Source organism: Dromiciops gliroides, chromosome 2 (assembly GCF_019393635.1).
Source record: "Dromiciops gliroides isolate mDroGli1 chromosome 2, mDroGli1.pri, whole genome shotgun sequence".
Lineage (NCBI taxonomy): Eukaryota > Metazoa > Chordata > Mammalia > Microbiotheria > Microbiotheriidae > Dromiciops > Dromiciops gliroides.
This window is the reverse complement of record NC_057862.1, coordinates 461763803-461789457: the sequence shown is the minus strand read 5'-3', so window position 1 is coordinate 461789457 and position 25655 is coordinate 461763803. Positions and strand designations below refer to the sequence as shown.

The 25655-nt window shown below is 45.4% G+C and overlaps 1 protein-coding gene across 3 annotated transcripts in view; it reads right to left on the bottom strand.

Annotated features, from left to right (window-relative positions):
* SULF2 (sulfatase 2) overlaps window positions 1-25000 on the bottom strand; it is a 147075-nt gene extending 122075 nt beyond the window's left edge. For 2 of the 3 annotated variants that reach the window (XM_043989118.1, XM_043989121.1), the window contains exon 1: window positions 23912-24177. The gene's annotated coding sequence lies outside the window, so the exon portion shown is untranslated. Of the gene's footprint in view, window positions 1-23911; window positions 24178-24622 lie in introns of those variants that run through there. The other variant, XM_043989120.1, reaches the window with a different exon arrangement.
* Between the last annotated feature and the right edge of the window lie 655 nt (window positions 25001-25655).

Here is a 25655-nt window from a genome sequence, read left to right as displayed (position 1 = left end):
AGGACAGACAGGAAGGAGAAGGAATTTGCCTTAGACCAATCAGCAGAACTAGAACCCTGCCCTTTTGATGCCCAGCTCTGCCCTGGACACTATACTGTTTTTTCCCCTCTTCTTTGGTAGCAAAGCCCAGAAGAACCAGAAACACCTATTCAAAAATTCCCTAAAATAAAAAATGGGTGGGTGCTAGTCTTGGAAAACCCAGGCCGGTATGGGAAAAGGAGGGTAAGGGGAACATGAGATAGAGGAGGAACCTCCCTTCCATGAAGGCAGCTGTGGCTCTGGTTATCCCCCTCCCCACCTTGATCCCCTGTCCCCAGCTTCATGTGGCACTGTTGGCACTTAACACAAGTTACCAAGCATGTTTTTGAAAATTACAGCTGTCTGTGTACCCGACACATCCCCTATAAGAACGGGAGCTGTATGAGGCTAGGGATTGCACCTGATCTAATCTTTGTACCCCACCGACAGCCAGAAGAGTATTTGCTCTACACTCACAGGAGTAAAGGAATTTTACAGGAATTCTAGTCCACCCTCGAGTCCCATCCCCATCCCATTTTACAGATGAAGAAACTGAGGATCCAAGAGGATGGATAAGTGACTTGCCCATGTTCACACAGATAGTGTTAGTGGCAGGGCCAACATCTGAACTCAGGTCCTTCTGCTCTTAACACCTGTGCTCTCTGCATTGCACCACATTGCCTCACTGGGACAGTTTAATAAATATTGATCACATCTGTTGCTGAAATCTGGGGAGGTGATACAGTGAAGAGGGGGCAGGGAAAGTCACAGAACCTTAGTGATGGAAAGACATTCAGGGTTTTCAGGTGGTGTACACCTTTACACCCAGTACAAGCATCCCTTCTATAGAAGCCCTAGCAAGTGGTTACCTCATATCCACTTAAATACCTCTGGTGACTCACTGCCTTACAAAGTGGTGAGCTCACTACCTTACAAAGAAGCCAAAGCCACTGATGGGTAATGCTTATGTGAAAGGTAGTCCTCTTATCAAGATGAAATCTGTACTCCAGCAGCTTCTCACTATCCCTGTTCCACTCTTCCTTCCCTTTTACTGCTCTAGTCAATGCTCTCTGGGCAGCTAATGGCACAGTGGATTGACTAGGGAGCCTAGAGTTAGGGTGATCTGAGTTCAAATCCAGACTCAGATGCTTACTGTGTGATCCTCAGTTTCCTCAACTGTAAAATGGGGATAATAATAGTACCTACTGTGTTATTTGTACAGTGCAGGCCTTGCACACAGTAGGTACTATATAAATGCCTATTCCCTCACTCCCACCCCTCTGAAGCCACATACATGCATACACACACACATATATACACATGCACACATATACATATATACACATATATTCTCTCTTCCCAATGATATCCCTTCAGACAACTAAAGCTAATACCCCTTCCCCGCCTTTTCACCCCATCTTTTCTCCTCCAGACTAGACATCCTATGTTCCTTTCACTGATCTTCACATTATATGGGCATAAGTTCCTCACCATCCTGGCTTGGTTAATGTCCTTTCTTAGAGAGTGGTACCCAGAATTGAGGGTGTGGGACTGACAGGTACACGCCCCTCCCTTAGTCTGGATACTAGACTTCTGAGGATGCATTTGGCTTTGGGTACTTTGCATCATGCGGGGCACAGGGGTACTTCTCGGATTATTCTAGAGCAGGGGTTCTTAACTTCGGGACTATGGCTTTGGCTTTTTTAAAACATTCTGATAACTCCATTTCAATCTAACTGGCTTCCTTTGTAATCCTATGGATTTTATTTTATGCATTTAAAAATATTCTGAGAAGTCCCTAGGCTTCACCCACTGCCGAAGGGGGCCCACGATGCAAAAAAAGGTAAAAATCCCTGATCTAAGGAAATCTTGTTGTTTGTCCTTCATTTTTTTGAAGAGGATCAGGGGCATCATAGGGATTGCCTTGACTTGCCAGTGAATTGGATTTAAGTGAGGCACAGTTGCACAAAGTCTAAGGAAATCAGGCATAATCAAAGGGGCCCATAGAAACCAAGGTCCCAACCCCAACATGTCCTAAGGATGCAGCCTTGAAGGAGTTCCCCAGAGCAAGAAAAGATGGGGTGGGCAAGGCAGGGGGAATGGGGGTATTCAGCCGTCTTTATCTAGAATAACCTGCAGCGTATAAGTTGGGGACAGGGATTGCTTTGCTTTTGTCTTAGTAACCCCAGGGCTCACCACAGTGATGATAACCCCTCAAATGCCTGTTGGCTAATTATGATTACAGATGATCAGAAAATACCAGTTAGAAAAAAATTTTAGAGATCATCCAAGTCGAACCACTTCGTTTTACATATGAGGTAACTAAAGCCCAGAGAGGAAGAATAACATCCCCCAGTTAGAGTCGGGTCTAGAACCAAGATCCTACACTCCCAGGCCAGCGCTCCAGGCTAGAGAGGCCTTGAAGGGCCAGAGGAGATGTCAGACAGGCAGAGGAGAGGGGATTTCGGGTCAGAGAAAGAGCCTGAGGGAACAGGGAGAGGCAGAGGAAGAAGGGGGATGTGTGATCTAAAATCTCTCCTATCCAGAACTCTGTCTAGACATAGGATGACACATGCACATCTGTCAGGCCCTTCTACTTCTGGGATCCTCCCTTTGCTGTGGGCAGTGGCTCTCTTTCTGGCAGAACCGTGATTTCTCCTGTCCTGGACTGTGGCAGGGGACAAAAACCCAACCCAACCAAGAACGCAGGAACAGAAGAACCTCAGGCCTGTACTGTGTGAGGCCTTCACCCATCTGCTACCACCCAGGCTCAGCAGAAGCTAACTGTTCACCCCCCAAGTGAGAGGTCCCCACACCAGTACTCTGAACCCAGCTAGCCAGACCACTGAGGCGGCCCCACAGCCGGTCACTGAGCTGAACTGTGAATTCACTCCTTCATTCATTCAACAAACATCCGTCTCTGGAGCCTCCGCTATGGACAAGATGTCATGCTCAGCCACACAGTGAGATGGCATCAAATGGCATCTGATATTTGGGAACACAAAGGCAACAGGACACGAACACATACACATAATACAAATAGAAGTATTTTCAGGAACAGTTACTGATCTGCGATGGCAGAAGGAGATTCATTCTGGGAGTTTTTTATAAAAATGAAATCACAGGTCTGGATGCCCCCTCCCCGCCAAAGTATTATCAGATTCAATGAGAGAAAAATAATTTCCAGCTTGGGAAGATTAGATGGGGTGGGGTGGAGGGAATCTGTAGACTTGGGGTTGTTTTTTAAACCTTCAGATAACTATATTTCAATGTAATTGACTTCCTCTGTAATCCTACACATCTTATTTTATACATTTAAAAACAATCTAGGCAACTAGGTGGTGCAGTGGATAAAGCACTGACCCTTGATTCAGGAGGACCTGAGTTCAAATCTGACCTCAGACACTTGACACATACCAGCTGTGTGACCCTGGGCAAGTCACTTAACCCTCATTGCCCCACAAACCCAAAACAAAACAAAACAAAAAACAATCTGAGAAGGGGTCCCTAGGCTTCAGTAGGCTGCCATATTTAGAACTGGAAGGCACCTTGGAGGTCATCAAATCCAACCCTTAATTACACATCTAAGGAAACTGAGGCAGAGACAGGTTAAGTGATTTGCTTAGGGTCATACAGTTTACCAAGTATCTAAGGCAGAATTTGAACCCAGGTCATCCTGACTCCAAGGCTTGGCCTTGTCCACAATACCAGATAGGGAAGGGACTTGAAGAATGAGTATAATATCAACAGGGGAAGATGGAGAAGAGAGGGCATTTTAAGTGGGGAAACAAGACCTAAAATGGGAAGTGGGGTGAGCAGTTGGTCGGGGAAAGGTGAAGGGTAAAGAATGCAAGGGGGAGAATCAAGGTTAGGACCCCAGAGCAAAGAGGGTATAATAAGAAAAGAGTTTAGGTACACATCTGCAGAACCAGCAAAGGAGTCACACCCAGGTAGAAACAGGGGTTACCACAAGTGCCATCTTCCATCTGCAGAGCACTGAATGGTTACAGAGCACTTCCAACACCTGTGATCTCATGAGACGGAGGTGGGAGGGGGAGAGGGGGAGGGAAATCATTATCCCATTTTACAGATGAGGAAATATACTTAAACAGATGAAGTCATAGGTGGGGAAAAGGTCAGCTAGGCAAGATTAGCAGGGGCCAGGCCCAGGCTACTGGGTTACTCTGCCCTCGGTAGGCCTTTCCGGTGGGAGCTTGGCAAGAGGGAGAAAGCATGCCTTCTGAAACAATGGGTAAGCTTGCTCTGAGAGGGCTCTGGTATGGACAGCCATGGATGGGCCACAGCCACACTTAGGGAGGTCTGAGCAAGAATTCTCTGCTTTTTTGAGGTCTCTTAAGAAAATGCCAGTTGGTGCTCGGTGCCCATGCTTGCCTGCCTTACCTCTGACCCAGAGTTTCCTTCTCCCCTACTGGGGCAGCTAACCCTTATAGCAACTCCATCCCAAAGGACTTCCAGCTGGAAGGCACTTTAGAAGTCACCTAAACCAGATGATCCTAACCTTTGTGTGTGTCACGGACCCTTTTGTCATTATGATGAAGTCCATAGACCCCTTCTCAGAATTATTTTTAAAAAATCTATAATTGAAGGAAATGCTAAATTTCACTTGAAATTCAGTGAAAATAAAAGATGCATTTTTCTTTCCCATCCAAGTTCATAGACATCCTGAAGACCCCAGGTTAAGAATCCCTGCTCTAAACTACCCCCCTCCATTTTATAGATAGGGAAATTGAGGCACTGTGAGCTAAAAAATGACTTGTCCAAGGTCATACACGTGGTAAGCATTAGGGCTAGAATACAAACATAGGTTTTCTAGCCAGTGACCAGAGAAAACTGGGACAAGGACTCCTGGGTTCTATGCCCAGGATTGTTGCGGACTTGACACCTGCTAGGGGCCAAACATTCTATTTCTTTATGCAAAATCCAGATAAAATGACAAAGAACCCTGGCTTCTCATGAGGATTCTAATGCTAACTGTCTCTGTGATCTTCATCAAGTCCCTTAACCAACCTGGGCTTGTTGGCTCATCTGTAAAAACAAGAAGGTTGGATTAGAAGCTCTAAGGAATCTTTTAGCTCTAAAGTCCATGATTCTGAGCAGATTCCCACTAGTGTCCTATGCCTCCACGCTGGACAATTCAATGAAGTGTGATTTAAACAGACTCAGGAAGCCTGGAACAGTAGATTCAACACTGGATCTGGCCGTGCAGGATTTGGGCACGAATCCAGGTTTTGCCTGTGTGACCTTGGGCAAGTCACTTTCCCTTTTGGGGAATGGGTTCTTTCCACTACCAGGAGGTTCGTGTCAATTTTCTCTAAGGTGGTTTCCAGCTCAAAATCCTATAATCTTGTTGGGAAAAATTGGCTGTCAGGTTATGGAAATAGTTCCATTTTTATCAGTGTGCCCACCATCAAGCTCCAATGTGCCTTGTGTGGGTAGGGCTCTGGGGGTGACTGAATCGCCTCTGAACTGCATGGCCCCTAGCACACCCACTCCACAGGGACAGGGCTGGGAAGTCACCACCCTCCCCAGCAATGGCCAGAGTGCTCTGGGGGAAAAGGAAACAGCAAAGTTCATAAGACAAGTTAGGTCCTGGCATTGAGAGAATAGTAACTAACCCTCTCATCCCCTTTTGCAATCAGCACACCTCTACTCATTTAAACAGGAAGGGATGGGTATACAAACACAACACCCTGCTGGTGGGGGGAAGCACAGCTTATCTCTATCCCCAAACCACCCATCGGCTGATGCCTGACATTTCAACATCAGAGCATCTCTAGCCCCCTTAGGCTTTGATCCTTGCCAAAATGCAAAGTCTCCTGGGATGGGGGAGGCGAGGAGGGTCATATGTTATGAGTCATTGACATTACAATGCAAATGAAGGATTTGAAAGTTGTTTTTTTTAAGGGTTGGATAGGAAGGGAGGGAACAGAAGGGCAGTTTGGGGGTTCCCAATATAAATTTGCTTCTTTCCTGGCCTTGCACAAAGGAGGGATATCAGATGGTGCTTAAAAGATTAAGAAATACCTCTTGATGATCAACAACAACAACAACGACGACAATAATAATAACATGTATATAGCACTTACTACATGCCAGGCACTATGCTAAGCACCTTTCAGTTGTTGTTATCTCATTGGATCCTCACCACAACCTTGGAGGGGAGAGGCAGTCAGGTACTAGTATTATTCCCATTTTTTGTCTACATGGACTGTTTGTGCCTTCTGAACTCATATTTGGTCTGATTAGCCACAGGTAGACAAACTCTACCTTGACCCTGACATAGTGATGCCGTTTTAGTCCTCTTTGAGCATGAAGGGTGACCACTACGATATTATTCCCATTTTACAGATGAAGAAACTGAGGCAAATCAAAGGTAAGTGACACACCCAGGGTCACACAGCAAGTAAGTGCCTGAGGTCAGATTTGAACTCAGGAAAATGGTCTTCCTTACTCTAGGTCCAGCACTATGTCTATCACTGTGCCACCTAGCGCAGGTCCAGAGGACCCAGGTTAAAAATGTTTGATTGTTACTACTTGTGTGATACTGGGCAAGTCACTCTATTTCTTTAAGCCTCAGTTTTAACATCTGTAAAAATGATGGGGCTGGACAAGATGGCAACTGAGGTCCCACTAGAGATCTGATTATATATAAGATACTATATAAAGAATAAAGAACAACCCTGGAAGGTAGGTGGTATTTATTATCATTCCCATTTTACAGTTGTGGAATCTGAGGCCAACAGAGGTTAAGCAATCTTCCTAGGGTCAAAAGTGACTGAGGTCAGATTTGAACTCAGGTCTTCCTGATCACTAGTGCTCTATCCACTGTGCCATCTAACTGCCTAATAGACATTTCAGTATAAATATAAACAAAAATTTCAATATACGAAGAACAGAAAAAAGGACCGTATATGAAACATTGATTTTCAGTCATAAACATAACTGGTCATAGCAAAACTGCCCTGCTCATCTGCATCTCCTTCTAAACTTGGGCGAGTGGCTTGTCGTGGGTGGGCACTGCCCAATCTTGAGCTTCATGGCTAAGAACAGGCTCTACCTTTTGCAGGAACTGTCCGGCCTTATCTCTTGCTGTGTCTGCCAGGGGCAGCCGAGATGCTGGTCTGGCCCTGTCTCCTGCTAGAAAGCGATGTGCTCAAAGTCACATAGGGAACTAGTCTAGGATAGCTGGGTTTTCAAAAGATTTTTTCCCAGGAGCCTCTGAGCGACTGGATGTCAAGGACCTTGAAAGTCCAGGAAATGGTGGGCTCCTTCCTAGATGGCATTAAATCTATGCCTATAGGCAGGGCATATGCTTAGTGAGCACCAGAGGCTTGTTTCTGGACCTGGCTCAGCCCTTGCACATGGCTACTTTGGGAGACATGGACCCACAGTGGCTTATTTTTAAAATTTTATACCTGGAAGGGAATACTCTCCACCCAATCTCCTTATGAGTTTATCTGCAGCAGAGAGCACCAGAGGATTCTGGGCTTCATAGAGGTCTGCAATGTAGTCTGCTCTCTTAACCTCTAAAATTACATTTAACTAGTCCAATGCATAGATATAATAAAGCCAGTCAGAAGTCCCCGGGCGGGGGAGGGAGCAGAGGAGAAAGAAATTGCAAATAGAAATGTCCACCTCTGCCCGTTGTGTCCAGTGTCACGCTTCACCAACCGACCCACTTGTGGACAAAAGCGGCCCCTGAGGCCCTGGAACAAAGTCATGATTCCCCTGAGCCTTGCTGGGGCCAAAAGCAATAAATCTGGACAAGGGACAGAGTCATTGTTCTCTTCGAATTATTAAGCTTCCCAATGCTACCCTTTCTAGGCAGGGAGGGAAGGAACGCTAAGGAAGAAGATGAGAGACCTCCATCTTGATGGCCCATACTCTTGTGAGGTGTGTGATTTGGCTTAAGGGGCTATGTCCCCAGCAGGGGACATGAAAATTCTGAGGGCATGGGATGAGGTTTAGCAACCCTATTGTGCCATCTGTCACTGTCCTGAAGGTATTGGTGCAATTCAAAGCTATAAAAGCTCAAAACTGCAGTAAGACTTTTGGGACACTGTCTGCGAGGCAACATGGTCCAGTGTACCGAGGACATATTGAGCGAGTCTAATGAGGAGAAACAAGTATACACACAAAGCAATTTACTTATTCACCTGTGTCTGTAGAACAGTGAATGCAAAATGGGTAATGGCAGGATGGAGACTTGTCCCAGCACCATTTCTACCCAACCCTACTTGTTGGCATGTACTCTGTGATCCAGGGTCACTGGCCTCATGGGCTGTTCACAAGACACTCCATCTCTCAGTTCTGGGCACTTTCTCTGGCTGTCTTTCATGCCTGGAAATGTTCTCCCTTCTCTGCTCCAACTACTGACCTCTCTGCCTTCCTCTAAATCCCAACAAAAATATTTTTTTGGAGGGGTCCGGGCAACGAGGGTTAAGTGACTTGCCTAAAGTCACACAGCTAATAAATGTCAAATGTCTGAGAATGGATTTGAACTCAGGTCCTCCTGAATCCAGGGCCAGTGTTTTATCCACTGCACCACGTAACTGCCCCCCAAATGCCATTTTTAAAAAAAAAAATGGAAAGCCTTCCCTAACCCCTCTTAACTTCAGTGCCTTCCCTCTGTTAACTTTGTGCTTTTTATCTTGTATATAGCTTGCTTTCTATACATGTTTGTATATTGTCTCCCCCAATCAGATCATAAGCTCCTTGAGGGCAGGGACAGTCTTTTGCCTCTTTTTTGTATCCCCAGCTTTTAGCACAGTGCCTGGCACATGGTAGGTGCTTCATAAATGCTTATTGATGGATTGAATCTGATAGCAAAGAATAAGGACAAGATAACAATGATTACTGCCAAAGCTCCCTATCCTACACAAACCCATATCACAAAATCTCCATATTACAAATATGTTTAGGGTCACACAGCTAGTGTCTGAGCTGGATTTGAACTTAGAAAAAGGAGTCTTCTGGATTCCAGGTCCAGCATGTTATCTACCTAACTGCCTCATTTAAAAATATATATACTGGGGCAGGTAGGTGGCACAGTGGATAGAGCACCGGCCCTGGAGTCAGGAGTACCCGAGTTCAAATCCGGCCTCAGAAACTTAACACTTACTAGCTGTGTGATCCTGGGCAAGTCACTTAACTCCAATTGCCTCACTATATCTATCTATCTATATCTATATCTATATCTATATCTATATCTATATCTATATCTATATCTATATCTACCTATACACACAGGCCACCTAGCTGCCCCATTTTTTGTATATATCTACATATCTCTCTATAGGTATTTCAGCCAGGTGGCCCAGTGGATAGAGTGCCAAGCCTGGAATCAGGAAGATTAATCAAATCCAGCCTCAGATACTTACTAGCTGTGTAACACTGAGAAAGTCACTTAACCCTGTTTACCTCAGTTTCCTCATCTGTAAAATGAGCTGGATAAAGAAATGGTAAACCACTCCAGTCTTTGCCGAGAAAACCCCAAAATGGGGTCATGAAGAATCACATACAACTTAAATGTGTGAAAAACAATAGCATATATATACTGACCAGACATTAAGCTTCTCAAGGGGAGTGAGTAGCTGCCTCCCTTTTGTCCTGGCATCCCCAATGCCTAGAACGGTATCTGGTACCTAGAACATCCTTGATAAATGTTTGTTGATTATTATAGACAAAACTGTTGCCCATCATCACCTAGATTTTATTTAAACCCATAAAAACTCAAAAACAAGCTACATGATAGATGTTGCCATACTGAATACTTCCAATCACTAAACTACATGGTATGGAAAGCTCTCAAAACATAGAGACCTGGGGCGGCTAGGTGGTGCAGTGGATAAAGCACCGGCCCTGGATTCAGGGGTACCTGAGTTCAAATCCGGCCTCAGACACTTAACACTTACTAGCTGTGTGACCCTGGGCAAGTCACTTAACCCCAATTGCCTCACTTGAAAACAAAACAAAAAAAAAACATAGAGACCTAAGAGAAGAAATCCAAGCCGTGTGAAGATAAGATGAAGTAAATACCATCCCCATTATCTGTCTGTTACTGGAGTTTTCCTGAAGAAGTTTACAGTGAGTCTTCAGAGCATTCATGAGCCAATACTTTTTATATGACTAAAAAAAAAGCAATTATTTCATATATCTGTACAACAGTCTGAGCATTTTTTAAAATAGCAAAATTGAAACCTGCTTCTAGATAATTTCTATTTGAATTCTATTGAGTATGGGAATAGAAAAAAAAAAGAAAATGATCTGACTCCTCTTTTTGTCCACCCCCATGATTTCATTGGTATAGGGAATGGTCAGTGTGGAAATCACTCCCCGTGCCTGCTCCCCAAAGTGAAGCATGCTAGCCACTCATCTGTAACTTTGAGACTTAGTTGCATGGAGAGATTTAGTGAACTCAGATCTTCCTGCCTTCATGGCCAGCTCTCTATCAATTATGCTACACCATGCCTTGGTATTATTACATTTATTAAATTATTACACATTTGCAAGATGTTTTACACACATGATCTTATTTTTTTTGCAGGGCGGGGCAATGAGGGTTAAGTCACTTGCCCAGGGTCACACAGCTAGTAAGTGTCAAGTGTCTGAGGCTGTACTTGAACTCAGGTCCTCCTGAATCCAGGGCTGGTGCTTTATCCACTTCATCCCCTAGCTGTCCTACATGATCTCATCTGAGCCACCTAACAATCCTACAAGGTAGGTATTATTGCCTTCATTTTATAGGTAAGGAAACTGAAGCTGAAAGAGATTAAGCGACTTGATAAGTCACTTGGGTAATAAGTTTCAAAGGTGGAATTTGAACCCAGGTCTTTCTGATTCCCAGTAAAACACTTTATCCTTTAGGCCAGTGATTCTCAAACTTTTTAGTCTTTGGATTCCCTTATGCTCTTAAAAAGGCTCCAGGATTTGGAGCAGCTAGATGGTGCAGTGGATAAAGCACCGGCCCTGGATTCAGGAGGACCTGAGTCCAAATCTGGCCTCAGACACTTGACGCTAGCTAGTTGTGTGACCCTGGGCAAGTCACTTAACCCTCATTGCTCTGCACCCCTTCCCCCCCCCAAAGAAGTACTGGGGATCCCAAAGAACTTTTCTCTATGGAGGTTATATCTATTAATGTTTACCACTTTAGAAATTAAAAATGTCTTAGTACTATTATGAAAATAGTTTTGACCAGATGCCCAGGGGGACTATGAACCACACTTTGAGAAGTGATATTCCAGGTGTTTGCCGTGAAATCTAATTAGCAGCTAGGTGGCACAGTGCATAGAGTGCTGGGCCTAGAGCCAGGAAGACTCATCTTCAGGAATTCAAACGCAGTTTCAGACACTTATTAGCTGTGTGACCCTGGGCAAGTCACTTAACCCTGTTTCCCTCGGTTTCCTCATCTGTAAAATGAGATGGAGAAGGAAACCACTTCAGTATTTTTGCCATGAATACTCCAAATGGGGTCATGAAGAGTCAGACATGGCTGAAAAAAACCCAAACTGAACAAAGTGGTAGGACTGGATGATTTCACAAAAGGTCCCGTTTGGGCTTCCACATCGCTTTCCATAGGCAGAATCCAGGGACTTGAGTTCTACCCCCAAGTCCATGATTTCCTAGCTGTGTGTGTGCTCCTAGGCTCTCTGAGCCCAAGTTTCCTCATCTATAAAATGAGGGGAATAGACTAAACGGTGTTTAAATCCCTCCTTCCAGCTATAAGGTGTCTTTCAGTCTTGCATTCCATGGTCTTCTAAAGTGAGCGATGGCTATTTCTATCCCAGGCTTTCACTCCTTCCTGGAAGGTACCTAGTGCAGGTGTGTGTTTATCCACGTGGAATGAATGTTTACACTTAGAGAAATTACCATTACCTTCCACAAGGAATATAAAAAAAAAGTTGTGATGACCAGCTTCCTTTCTCCCTCAGTAATTACTTTCGACTTAGGCTTCCCCCCACCCCCATCCATTCACAGATGTATAAACGATTTCTACATGTTACATCCCCGTTATTAGTAGGTGAAGAACTCCTTATTAGCACTCCTTGGAGACGGCTCGAAGCTCACAATTATTTGGGAAACATGTACTGGTAGCTGGGTGAGAGCATTTGAAGCAATTTTACCAAATAACCGGCTAAATTTAGAAATGTGAGTCAAGAGAATTAGAATGACAGGTCCATTCCTAACCCGGTGTTTGCTGTGAAATCTAATTAGCAGCTTGAAATAGACTATAAAGTGGTAGAAGAAGCTCCTGCTGCCTGATAGGTCAGAAGTAGTCCTGGAGCTGGGACCAATTTTCCATAGAGTGTCACAATGAGAACCTCATGGCTATTAGGAATTCACTGCATCACCAGATACGCTAATGGCTTTGTTGGAAGGAGAAGGAGAATCGAAAGCTAAGACCATGACAGTTGGGACTGAGCAGAGTAAGGGGGGGGGGGGAGTGCAGAGACAAGCATGATTCGGTCAATGCACCTACTGCCCGGGGATACCCATTCCACTGGATGGACACCTGCCTCATGAATGCGCTCAATGGTCCCAGCCGGTGATAGATAGCAAATCACTGCCCTCTTTCGGACGAGGATACTGAGACGTAAAAGGACCAGAGCAGGTGATTTGGTTCAGCACCCACCAAGAGATACTGTACTTAGGCACGTTAGGGGGGCTCTCCCCTAGGGATCACTGACCTTGAAAAGCACAGGCTGCAAAGCTTAAGGAGTACTGGAGGGATTATTTGAGTCTCGTGGGGTTTCAGAGCCACTTTCAATGGCAAGGAGAGGCAGATTCTAATACCTGGAGATCCTCGGTTTAATAAGCTCCTATTAGGGGGATACAGATTCCCTACTTGGGTGCTTAATAATTGCATACTTCCTTTTCCTTCCCCCTCACTTGCCAGATGTGTGATATTGGCTGTCACTTAAACCTACCTCAGGTGAGATTTTTTTCTTCCGTAAGGTGGGGGAACTAATACTTGCACTACCTTGCTTTAGCCTCAGGGATTTGGTGAAATCCCTTTGGTGGTACAGTATAGTGGACTGGATTTGGAGGCTAAGTCAATCCTGGAGAATTAAAGAAGGAAAGGAAACAAGCATTTATTAAGCACCTATATGTGCCAGGTACTTTACAAATATTATCTCACTCGATGCTTATAGCAATCTTCAGAGCTAAGTGCTATTATTATCCCCATTTTACAATTGAGGAAACAGAGGTTAAATGACTTGCACAGGGTCACACAACCAGTAAGTATCTGAGGCCAAATATGAACTCGGGTCTTTCTGATTTAAGGCCCAGAGCTCCATCCATGGAGCCCTGTAGCTGCTACCTATTACCTCAATCGATCATTCAATCGATAAACATTTATTAAGCACCTACCATGTGCCAAGTACTGTGCTAAGTGTTGGGGATACAAATAGAGGCAAAAGATAGTTCTTGTCTTCAGTGAGCTTATAATCTACCCGTGTGTGTACTACTGTGGCCATATCATTTAGGCTCTCTGGGCCTCTAGTTCCTTTTCTATAAAATGATGGGGTTGGACTAATGATCCTTTAAAGGTTCCTCCTAGCTCTGACATTCTATGGTCTAGGACAGGGCTTCTTAAACTTTTTCCACTCATGACCCCTTTTTTAATGCGACCATGGGTATATAGGTGTATAAAATAGGTATACATAACCTTTTACTGTTGCCAATTTTTTTTGTGACCCCCACATTCATTTATGCGACCAGACATGAGGTTGTGACCCATAGTTTAAGAAGCTAGGGTCCATGACAGTGGTTATTAACCTTTTTTTGGCATCATGGACCCCTTTAGCAGTCTGGTAGATTCCCTCTCTAAACAATATTTTAAGTTATATATATATTATATATGTATTTATACACATATATTACCATATATACATATATACACACACATATATAAACAAGCGCATATATCTGTTGTTGTATAGTTATTTCAGTTGTGTTTGACTCTCAGAGACCCCATGTGGGGTTTTCTTGGCAAAGATACTGGAACACTTTTGCCTTTTCCTCCTTCAGTTCATTTTATAAATGAGAAAATTGAGGCAATTAGGGTTAAGTGACTTGCCCAGGGTAACACAGCTAGGAAATATCTGAGGCTGGATTTGAACTCAGGAAGATTTATCTTCCTGACTCCAGGTCCATCACCCTATCCACTGTGCCACCTAGCTATCCATGTATACATATATGTGTGTATATGTACACATTTGTGTATATGTGTGTATGTATATATTATCTGTTGTTGCTGAGTCATTTTTTTCAGTCACATCTGACTTCATGACCCCATTTAGGGTTTTCGTAGCAAAGATACTGGAGTGGTTTGCCATTTCCTTGTCCAGCTTATTAAACAGATGAGGAAAGTGGGGGCAAACAGGGTAAGTGACTTATCCAGGGTCACAAAAGTTGCAAGTGTCTGAGGCTAGATTTGAACTCAAGTGTTCCTGAAGCCAGGCCTGACACTCTATCAACTGTGCCACATACATTTAGAGCCAGAGGGATTTCTGAGGTCATACAGTTCAATACTCTCAAGAAAGAGGAATGAGAGACCTAGAAGGGTTAAGTGATTTGTTCAAGGTTATACGGGTAGTAAGCACTTGAGAGGGAACTTGAACCTAGGCCCTCTGACTTCAGAGCCACTATTCTATTTGTAAAGCTTGAAGCATAGACCCTGCTTAATAAATGCACACTCTCTTTTCCTTCTTCCTCACTATCTGTGCCATCTTGGTTAAGTCACTTAAATCTATCCTAGGTGAGATTTTTTTTCTTCTGTAAGGTGGGGAAAATTATACTTGTGTTACCCACCCTATAAAGTTACTGTAAGGACCACAGATCACAGAATTCAGAGATAGGAGGGAGTTTAGACTTTAGATTTTAATATTCACCTAGTTCAACTGTCTCATTTAGCAGGGGAGGAGAATGGGGTCCAGGGAGGCCCCATAGATAGTAAGCTCAGAGCTCACCTCCTAATTCTTTTTTGTTTGTTTTGTTTTGTTTTTGGTGAGGCAATGGGGGTTAAGTGACTTGCTAGTAAGTGTCAAGTGTCTGAGGCAGGATTTGAACTTAGGTCCTCCTGAATCCAGGACTGGTGCTTTATCCACTGTGCCACCTAGCTGCCCCCTCACCTCCTAATTCTGAATCATCTAGTGCATTTTCTACTTTGCTGGAGTACCTTTTGTATACTGTAAAGTGCTGTGTAAACAGTAAAGAGCTCTGTAAATGTCAGCTAGATTCTTATGCATAATAGGAAATCTAGACAGTCTACTACTTTTCTTGGAATTCACAGTGAAGACTTTCCTTACTCCCTTTCCTGCAGATCTCTTCTGAATGTCAATTAATTCCCCTAGAAATCAGAAGATCATAGGATTTGGAGCAGGAAGGGACCTTAAACATCATCTTGTTCAATTTCTTCATTTTACAGGTAAGGAACCTGAGGCCTGAAGAACCCAAGTGACTTGGTTCAATTTACACAGGTACTAAGTGTACAGGTAATAAGAACTAGGATTTGAACCCAGATCCACTAACTCTAAATCCTGTAGGAGCTCCTTGAAGATCGACTAATTCATTGTATGTCCTTAAATAAGTGATAGAAGCTCTCTGTGTATTGATGTTCTCACTTGAAGAATAGGGAGAGTAACATGCCCATCCTTCTGCCTGCCTGCTGGAGTTATTGAGGAAATAAAATGAGTTAATAAGCATGAAAGCACCTTGAAATCTCATATCCAACATACAGTCATAAGGTATTACTCACCCTTGTACTCCCCTCAAGCACAACATTGTTGTTCAGTTGTTTCAGTCATCCCTGACTCTTCATGACCCCATTTTGGTTTTTTTTTTTCACAAAGATACCAGAGTAGTTTGTTATTTCCTTCTCCAGTTCATTTTACAGATGAGAAAACTGAGGCAAACAGGGGGAAGTGACTTGCCCAGGGTCACACAGCTACTAAGTGTCTGAAGCTGTATTTGAACTCAGGTCTTCCTGACTCCAGGTTTAGAACTCTATCCACTATACCTCCAGTTGATCTCAGATGGAAACACTCCTCCCAACGAGGCCAGCGTCTTGTCTGAAACTTGAGCCCTGAGAGGCTGAGTGACCTGGCCAGGGTCCCAGGCAGTACTGTGTTAGAAGCAGGATTTGAACCCGGGCATTCCTCGTGCCCAGACTGGTTGGCCCTATAGCCACTATGCCACGAAGCCTCTTCAGAAGCAGTGGTAGGAATGGTTATTGTTCCCAGAGCAAGAGGTAGAAAGTACAGATAAATATCACATAGCTATGACAGTAACCAGGAAGAGAAGTATACTGCTGGGCTGGATATGAGAGGCATGGTGTGTGGTCAGCTTGAGAACTGTGGGCTGGGTCTATGCTGATGATAATAATAGTTAGCTTTTATATAGTGTATATGATGCACCAGGTATTGTACTAAGCATGTTACAAATGTTATCTCATTTGATCCTCACAACAACCCTGGGCTATAGAGGTGATAGTATCACCATTTTACAGGGAAGGAAACTGAGGCAGACAGAGGTTTAATCACCAGACTTGCCCAAGGTCACAAAGCTGGTAGTGTCTGAGGTGGGATTTGAACTCAGGACTTATTGAGTTCAGGCTCAGTGTTTTATCTACTGGGCCACCTAGTCGCTTCTACCTAGAACTTTGTTGGATACTAGTCCGTAAGGTGAGGACGGTGTCTTTCATCTCCTTGGTTTCCTGGCATAGTACTCTATGCACATCAGGCATTTAACAGAGATTTTAAAAATTAATATAGAGCAGGGTAGCTAGGTGGCACAGTGGATAAAACACTGACCCTGGATTCAGGAGGACCTGAGTTCAAATCTGGCCTCAGACACTTGACACTTACTAGCTGTGTGACCCTGGGCAAATCACTTAACCCCCATTGCCCCACCAAAACAAAATTAATATAGAGAATGAATTTATGCCTTGAAATTCAGCTACAGTCCTTTTGATAGTGTTCTCTCCCTTTTCAAATAACCATGTATTTACTTATTCCTGCGCATCTCGTGTCTCCCAGGAGAACAAAGGGCTATGGTGGATGGGGTGCTCCAAAAACATGTGCTGTGGAGTTAAAGATGGCTACATCCCAGAGTGCTGTGAGCACTTGTCTCCTTGCTTTAGCTGAGAAAATCCTCCTTAAGTCTCCTCATTTTCTCTTGTGGGCCTAATGAATCAAACCCTCTGTAGGCCCTGCTCCACCCTACCCTTTTCTCTTCACTCTGACTGATTTTCAGTCAGCAAGCAGGATTCTTGGCAGGCCCCTTCCTCAAACATCTGGCCTCCCACCTGGTCAAACACATCTTGAGGGGCGGGTACCATTCACATTCCCTGGAGAACGGACCAGGCCAACCAACTCAAGCATAGGAGTGCTCCTTGTAATGAGTCTGGGAACAGGGTCAACTTGATAGCTCTCAGGTGAAACTCAGAGCTCTACAAATAGCAGCCAAGAATCCTGGGAAGCCGGGAAGGGAAACCAAGAATCAGGTCAGGACCTCGAGGTAGTGTGGCTCGGTGGTCTATACCTACAACTGGTGGTGGGTGTGGGGCTTGGTTCTAGTTGTAGACAAAGTCAAGATGTTAGCACCGAACCAGTGGAGAGAGTTCGGGCCTGAAGCCAGGCCCCTTAAGTCCAGTATCTGGCACACTGTCGGCATTTAATAAATGTCACTGTTTCTCCCCAAGACGATAAAACCCAATGCTTTGCATCTGGTAGGGTCTAATCAACGAGTATTTATTATCACTGAGTATCTGCACTGGGATAGCAGGAGCCTGGGTAGGGCTGGTATCTATGAATAAAGAGAAAAGACTGGGTTCCTAATCGTAAGGAACTTATAATCTAGTTGTGCAAAGGAAAAAAATCTACCCATACCTCTATCTCCTTATATATATATAACCTCTGTGGTGAACTTTCACGTGTGAGTGTATATGCACATATACATACATATGCATACATGTATAAACAGGCACACATATCTACACCACATGTACACATACATGTATATACGGGCATGTGTGTATACACATACATATATGTGTGTATACACATACATACACACAAGAAACTATTCAAGACCAACTCTAGAAAATATAGAATTAAGTGCTACGTGACATGCACATAATACACTGTTATTGTTGTTGTTTGTCCTTCATTCTTAAAAAGGACCATGACATTGGGAGGTGATGTCATGACTTGTACTGAATTGGATTTAAGCGAGGGAGGGCTGTGCAAAGTCACCAGCCTCAGGGGGCAGCTAGGTGGCGTAGTGGATAAAGTACTAGCCCTGGATTCAGGAGGACCTGAGTTCAAATAGACCTCAGACACTTGACACTAGCGGTGTGACCCTGGGAAAGTCACTTAACCCTCATTGCCCCGAAAATTTTTTTTAAAAAGTCGCCAACCTCACTCTCTCCTTCAGAGCCGAGTCTAGTGGCAAGATATAGATCAGGATGGCTGGAGTTGGCCCTGGATATTTAAGACAATCAGAGTTAAGTGACTTGCCCAGGGTCACACAGCTAGCAAGTTTGTGAGGTCAAATTTGAACTCAGGTCCACCCAACTTCAGGGCCAGTGCACTATCCACTGGGACACCTAACTGCCCTACACACAGAAGAGACAACAGTGTTACAGGAGTTCAGAGAACATTGCAGACAATTATACTAATCATCAATGACATTTCTCTATTGCTATATGGCTTAGAAAGCACCTTTCCTTACAACAACCATCCAAGGAATCGCTGACGAAGCTATGAGGAAGGAGATGATTTGTCCAAGGTCACACGGCCAGTAAGCAAGGGATGCAGGTCTTCTGACTTCAAGTTCTTCCCAATACCTGACATGATCTCCTATTTCAGGACATGCCCACCCAGAAGCTGTCCCTTTTGTCACTAGACCCACAAAATGCTTCACTAAATTCAAGTTCAAAATGTAGAAAAAAGGAACTTTGTACCTCTGCACCATTCTCTCTGCTACCAGGCAATGATAACATAGGGTGGGTATACCATTTGTACCTCCACATAGCAGGTGCACAACAGAAGTGTCATCTGCAGCTGCTGCTGCTGAGGGGAATGGCTGTGACTTGGCCAAAAGCACCAAGCCTGCTCCCACCTGTTAAGTGCTGGGTCCAAAGCTCCATGCACCACTCAGGCAGGCTTAGGTGTGCCATTTCGATTTTGGCAACGGTGCAGTGCATGGCATGAGCCCTGGTTCCCTAGCAACAGCCCCAATTAGGCAATCATACCATTTATCAGGGTGCCAATTAATTATAATGATCTTAATGATCTTGCAATTAGATAGCGCCTTTCATTCAAAGAGATCTGGGGGACAATTTCTGCAGATTTTGCTCATGGCTACTGGCAGCAAGGGAGTTCTTCCAGGTAGAGCCCTCTGTCATCCCCGGGGACCTCTTTCAGATGGTATATCCTAGAACTCTGGGAAAGCCACACAGTCACATCCAAAATTTGATCACTTCCAGGGCAAGGCTAAGCCGGCTTCATGACACCTTCCAGACACACAGTCATCAGGATCTTTGAAGCACAAGAGCCAACCCCTTGAGCTCCTGGCTCCTGTGGAGATCTAAACCCTCCTATAGTTAGCTAGCTAGCTAGCTACAACAGCCACGTCTTTTCCACTTTTCCCCCCCTTACATTCACTATTCATGTTCTGGCTGGAAGAGCGTATGCAGGTACAGAAAGGACAGGAGTATGGGTGGAGTGCCATGCTGTTTAATGAAAAGAAAACAGAAGAATAAAACCTGCCATTTCTCTTACTTACAGATGAGCTAAACACACCACTATGCTGCTCTGTTACTGTATGGTGACTTTCCCTGCATAGACAAGTTACATGGAATGTCCAGCATTAACCTCTGGGACTGGCTAATGTCTTACATTCTCAATGTAAATACAAAAGAATCTTGCCCTGTGGCCACCCCACCCTCACCAGGGAAAACAGCTGGATTCACTCAGTTTGACAAATGCTTGTTAAATGTCATGCAAGCCGTTGTGCTAGGTGCTGGGGAGAGAGAGAGAAAAGTCAAGCAATCTCTGACCTCAAAGGGCTTACAATCTATGAGTGGGGGTGGGGGGTGGGGAGGGATACACAACATAATTATTATTTGCATAATGCTTTATTTCTGTAGTTGATATAGAGTTATGAGAATTGTAAATGGCCATAATGTATATATATGTATATGTGTGTGTACATACACACAAGTGCAGCTGGGTAGCACAGGGGTTAGAGCACTGACCTTGGAATCAAATCAGGCCTCAGACACTTACTAGCTGTGTGACCCTGGGCAAGTCACTTAACCCCTATTTACCTCAGTTTCCTCATCTGTAAAGATGAGCTGTTGAAGGAAATGACAAACCACTCTAGGATCTTTGCCAAGAAAACCCCAAATGGGGTCACAAAGAGTCAGACGGATAAAAAGACTCAACAACAACAACAACAACAAATCTATATCTATATCTATATCACTTGATATTATAACATGTAAACAAATGGGTAAATTTAGGATAATCTGAGGAAGAGATCAATGAATAAGGATCTACTTCCAGATGCTGAAAATATAAAAGGAAGACAATCTTTGCCTTAAGGAGCTTACGGTCTGCTAGAGTATTAATAACAGTGGAGATGGAGGGAATCCAGCTACAGGAAGGAGCTGAGCCCTGAGTGGAGCCTTGAATGAAGACAGAGATTCTCAGTTAGAAGGGAGGAAGGAGAACACCTTCCAGGGAGAGGGGGGCCAGCTTAGGTGAAGGCACGGAGATGGGAGATGGAATATCCAGTTTCAAGACTGGTTTGACTTAAATGGACCTAGAATTGTTAGGGAAAAGTAAAATGGAGATAGCACCAAGACTCAAAGGGCATTTCAAATGAGGTGCAGGTAGGATGGGGACATCTTCTAATCCAGGGGTTGCCAGACTCCGGCTTTTACATTTTAAAGTAAAGTTTTATATTTTAAAATTAAAAAAAACCCAAACAAACACCACCACCATTTGTAGCTGGCAGGTGGTCCAAACACATAGGTAGGCTGGATTTGACCTGTGGGCTCTACTTTGCAGACCACTGTTTTTATCCAGAGTTTCTTAACCATTTTCTCTGTGTGTGTGTGTGTGTGTGTGTGTGTGTGTGTGTGTGTGTGTGTGTGTGTGTGATGAGTCCTTTTGAAGTCTGGTGAAACCAACAGATCTCTAAGCAAAATAATGCTTTTCAACACATTAAATGAAATATACAGGAGTGTAAAGTCCAATACACTGAGATACAATTATTGAAACATTTTTTTTAAAAGGTCATAGACCCCAAGTAAGACCCCTATGTCTTATTCAATCTCTCTATTGCACAGAAAGTAAAACTGGGACCAAAAGAGGGGAAATGACTTGTCCAAGGTCACATTAATAAATGGCACAAAAGCAGGATTAGGGCCAAGGTCTCCTGATACCCAGTTCAGTGTCCTTTCCATAGCATCTACAGCCTTGTTGTTTCAGGTTATACTGCACAGTAGCCAGGTGTTTGCTTTTATACTGGACATTAGCCCGTCAAGGAGAAGCAACTGTCTCTACTTCTATTCTTTGAAAGAAAAATAATCCATGGAGACAAGATTTACAAAAGAAACTCATCCTAGGAATTAGAACTGGAAGAGACCAAGCCCTTCATTTCATGGCTGAGGTAATTGGTTAAGGGTTCAAATGACTTTCCTCAGACCACAGAACTGGTAAGAAGCAGAGGTGGAATTCAAATACAGGCCCTCCCATTCCAAATCCAGCTCTCTTTGCACAACGTCAAGCTGCTACAGTACTCATAATGTTAAAAAAAACCATCAGGGTTTAAAAAAAACCAAACAAACCCAACCAAACAACAACAACCACAAAACAAAACAAAACAAACCCACAGAACAACCCTTAAGTTAAAATGTTAAAAATCACCCCAGATGCCCACAGTTACAACCCCAAATTCCTGCTGACCCTTCTCAGATAGAACGTCAATAGAACATATTTATGCACACAAACCACCCAGGGAAGGAAGATACTTTATGTGTAAATGTCTAACATTTCATTAGCCAAGCCCAGCACCATCATCCTTCCGGATGCTTATTAGAACATTAAATTACACACTGGGACAGGTTGTTTTGAATTATTTTTCTCTCTTCCACTAAACACGGTAAGTGAATAGAGGGAAACTGCCCTTCACTTATGTCCCCCCCCTATTTAATGAATGGCTTTAATTTAATTAAAACTCTCCCTTGATTCTGCAATAATTAGTATAGTTGCAGGAAGAAATTTCCTTTTCTATGAATAAGATAAGAATAAATACTAACTTCTTGAGGTAGAGGTTCATGGGGTGGGGCTCTCAAAAGAAAGCCTTTTACCTGCTCCTAGGCTTCATAGAAAGCTTTTTGGCTCCTGCTACCAGGAGTTCCCTGCAAACATGAATAGAATCTTTCTGTAACTCCTGTTTCTCAAATCCTCGGCCCTAAAGGCGGAGAGGGGAGAATGATTGTGTGGGAGGGCTGGAGGATGAAGAAGGGCAGATGGGGTGGAGAGAGGTTGTACCAATATGCACAGATGTGCAAATACCCAGATTCACACATAAGCTGAATTTAATTACTTAATTAATTAAATATTTACTCTTAACTGAAAAGTGATTAAAACACAAACAGAGGGAAAGAGGGAAGCGAGCTGGAAAAGGGTTGGGAAATGAATGGGGGGGGGGTGCCGGGGAAGGGGGGTGGTGGTCTGAAGAGTATCAAAATCAGGATCGGTTTCTCTGTATTTAAATCCAGACAGAGCTTATAGGGGAAGTAAGGACGTATGCTATTTCATTTCACAGAGAAGGGAATCATGGGTTTAAATCTCGTTTTCTCCACTCAAAGAACCTTCTGCTTTTAAGGAACTGAGAAAAGGTATTTGAGAAGAACGCCTAAATCCCCACCTCTAAGGCTTTCTAAAACACTAGGGGAGGCGAGGGAGGCAGGGAGGGTGTCTTTCGGAGTTCCTGTTCCTGGGAAACAAACTATACGTTTAAAAACTGGTATTCGCCACCGGGAATCTGCTGGTTCCCCAGTGACCCTCGTGTTCTCCTCATTCCCGTGGCTGGCCCTCGGGGATCCCTTGATGTTCTCTTCAATTTCCTACTGAGTTTAAACCCTAGAGAAGAAGCAATTGACAAAGCCGGCTCCCAGAGAGTAAGTAGCAGCCGGAGCCCATTCACAATCTATTCCCCGCGTAAGCCTCGGGGCGAGATGAGTTCAGGAGCTCAGTAGGAACCCTATGGGCTCCACCGGCCATCTAGTCTAGCTCTCTGTCCCCACTAAAGAAGGGGCCCCAAAACGGGAGAAGAAAGGGGAAAAAAGTCATCATCGGCCACCCCCACCTCCTCCAGCGGTTTGAATTTTTCAGGCTAAGCCCCTCATCCCACTTGACAGGCTCTCCTCAGTCAGGAGCCCGTGTGCCCGGCGCCCGGACTGTGCCAGCCACCTTGCTGGCTTAAGACACAGGGGACTGATCTGAGAGTGGATGGGCAGCCTCCCCCACGATCAGCCCCCCCCCCCTGGGACTAGGGTCCCCCCCCATGCTCTCCTCTCGGCACCCCCCCCCTCCAATCTGCTCCACTCATACACCTGTTTCCCGAGCCACACGTCCCCTTCCCCCCGCCAGGCACTGACCCTGCTCCCCCAGGTATCCTCCCCCTTCCCTAGTGTTGGGGGCAAGCAGAGCATATAGCCACACGGGGGCAGGGGGTCCCTGCTCGCCCACGCGGGGCAGGAGGTCCCTGTTCCTCCATTCTCCCCATTCCATAGCGAAGGCGGGTTTTCCTCCCGAGCCAGGGCTGGGCTCCCGAAGCGCGCCCCACTCACCGGGGCGCAGGGAACGCTGCTGCCGCTGGCACCGCCTCAGCCTCAGCCCGAGCGGGGCGCAGCCGCCTCTGCCTGTGCCGCAGCCCGTTCCGGCTGCGGGGCGCCGGCAGCTCCGAGGCGCTGCATGCCGAGGAGAGCCGCCCGGTTCAGCGCAGCGCCGGCTCCGGCTCCTTCCCCTGCCCGAGGCTCCGCGCGGCCCCAGTCACCACCACTACTGCCGCCCCGCCGCTGCTGCTGCTGCAGCCACTCCTCCTCCGCGGCCAGGGAGGGAGTGTGTGTGTGTGTGTAATGTGTGTGTGTATGTGTGTGTGTGTGTGTGTGTGTGTGTGTGTGTGTGTGTGTGTGTGCGTGTGTGCCCCCGCCTCTCAGCTTTGCGCGCTCTGCTCGCTCGGGCGAGTCTGGCTGCTGCAACCCGGCGGCTTTAAATACCCCGATCCCGAAGCAGCTCCGGGCACCGGCACAGCCCCAGCCGCCGCCGATCCGCGCAGCCCGCCAGCAGCCAGCCCTGCGCCGGGAGCCGAGGCGGGGGGGCCACGGAGGAGGAGGAGAAAGAGGTGGAGAGAGGGGAGGAGAGACGGGAGGCGGCGATTAACCCCTGGCAGGGGGCCTCCGGCTCCCATTTCAAAACAAAAACCTGGAGGAAACGGCAACCTGAGTGCCCCCCTCCCCCCACTTTCCCATCCCTCTCTTTCCCCCAAATAAGTTTTTTACCTCCGGGATCCCCCGGCCACGGTGACGCGGTCCCGGCTGGCTGCAGGACCCAAGGAGCGGCTGCCGGACCAGCTCCAGGGCTCTGAGCACTTGTTCAAAGTCCAGCCTCCGCAGCCGTCTCAGCGATGGGAGTCGGGTAGTCAGACACCGCGCCGAGAGCGCAGCATTTCGGGGAGGGGGTGGGGGGTGGCGCGCGGTGGGCTGCCTGTGTGCCCCCCCCTTCTCGGGTCACCGCTCACACACAGCCCCAGACCCAGACTCCTTCTCTGTCGCGGGCGCGTGCGCGCGTACATACACACTCACACACACGCACACATACACGCATACACTTACTCAGTCCTCTCACACAGCCTGCTCTGAGTTGAAACAGATGTGTATTTCACCCAAATGGTAGGAACTGACTGAGCTTGAGACACCAGGAGAGCAAACGGAGGTGGGGGAAGGGGGAGGAGAGAAAGTGAAGCTGAAGAGAGCCTGGAGAGCAAATGGGGTGGGGGAGGGAGGTTGGGAGGGAGAGAGAGGGCGAGAGCGAGCGAGACTCTAGAAAGTGACGCTGGAGAGGTGAGAGAGGGAAGCTGGAGACACAGATTACAGGGACACGAGACAGGACTGACTAGAAAGGGAACAGATGTTGGGAAAAGGGTTAATAGCTGTCCTGGGCGAACCATTTACAACAAATCAAATGTGATAAAACAAGAAACCTATTGATGAGGTTCACTCTGGCGTGAAAAGTTCTGTATAGAATAAAAAAGACATTTTAAAAAAAGATAATTTCCCGGAAGAAAAGTATTAAGAAAAAATTTCTGAAACCCCAAGAAGATTCCCAAATACAATCATTATCCAAGTAGATTCAATTCCCCCTCCCCCACGACACGTTAATAAGTGTTTTCTTTTATCTGCTTTCAAATTGTCCTTCACCATCTGCAAACATTTCTGCCTCACTGCAGAAAACTCCTTCATTGCTCTGTGCTTGTCTCTAACAACATATCATTTGCTATTAGAGATACCATCCGGAGCTGCTTTTCAGGGAGAT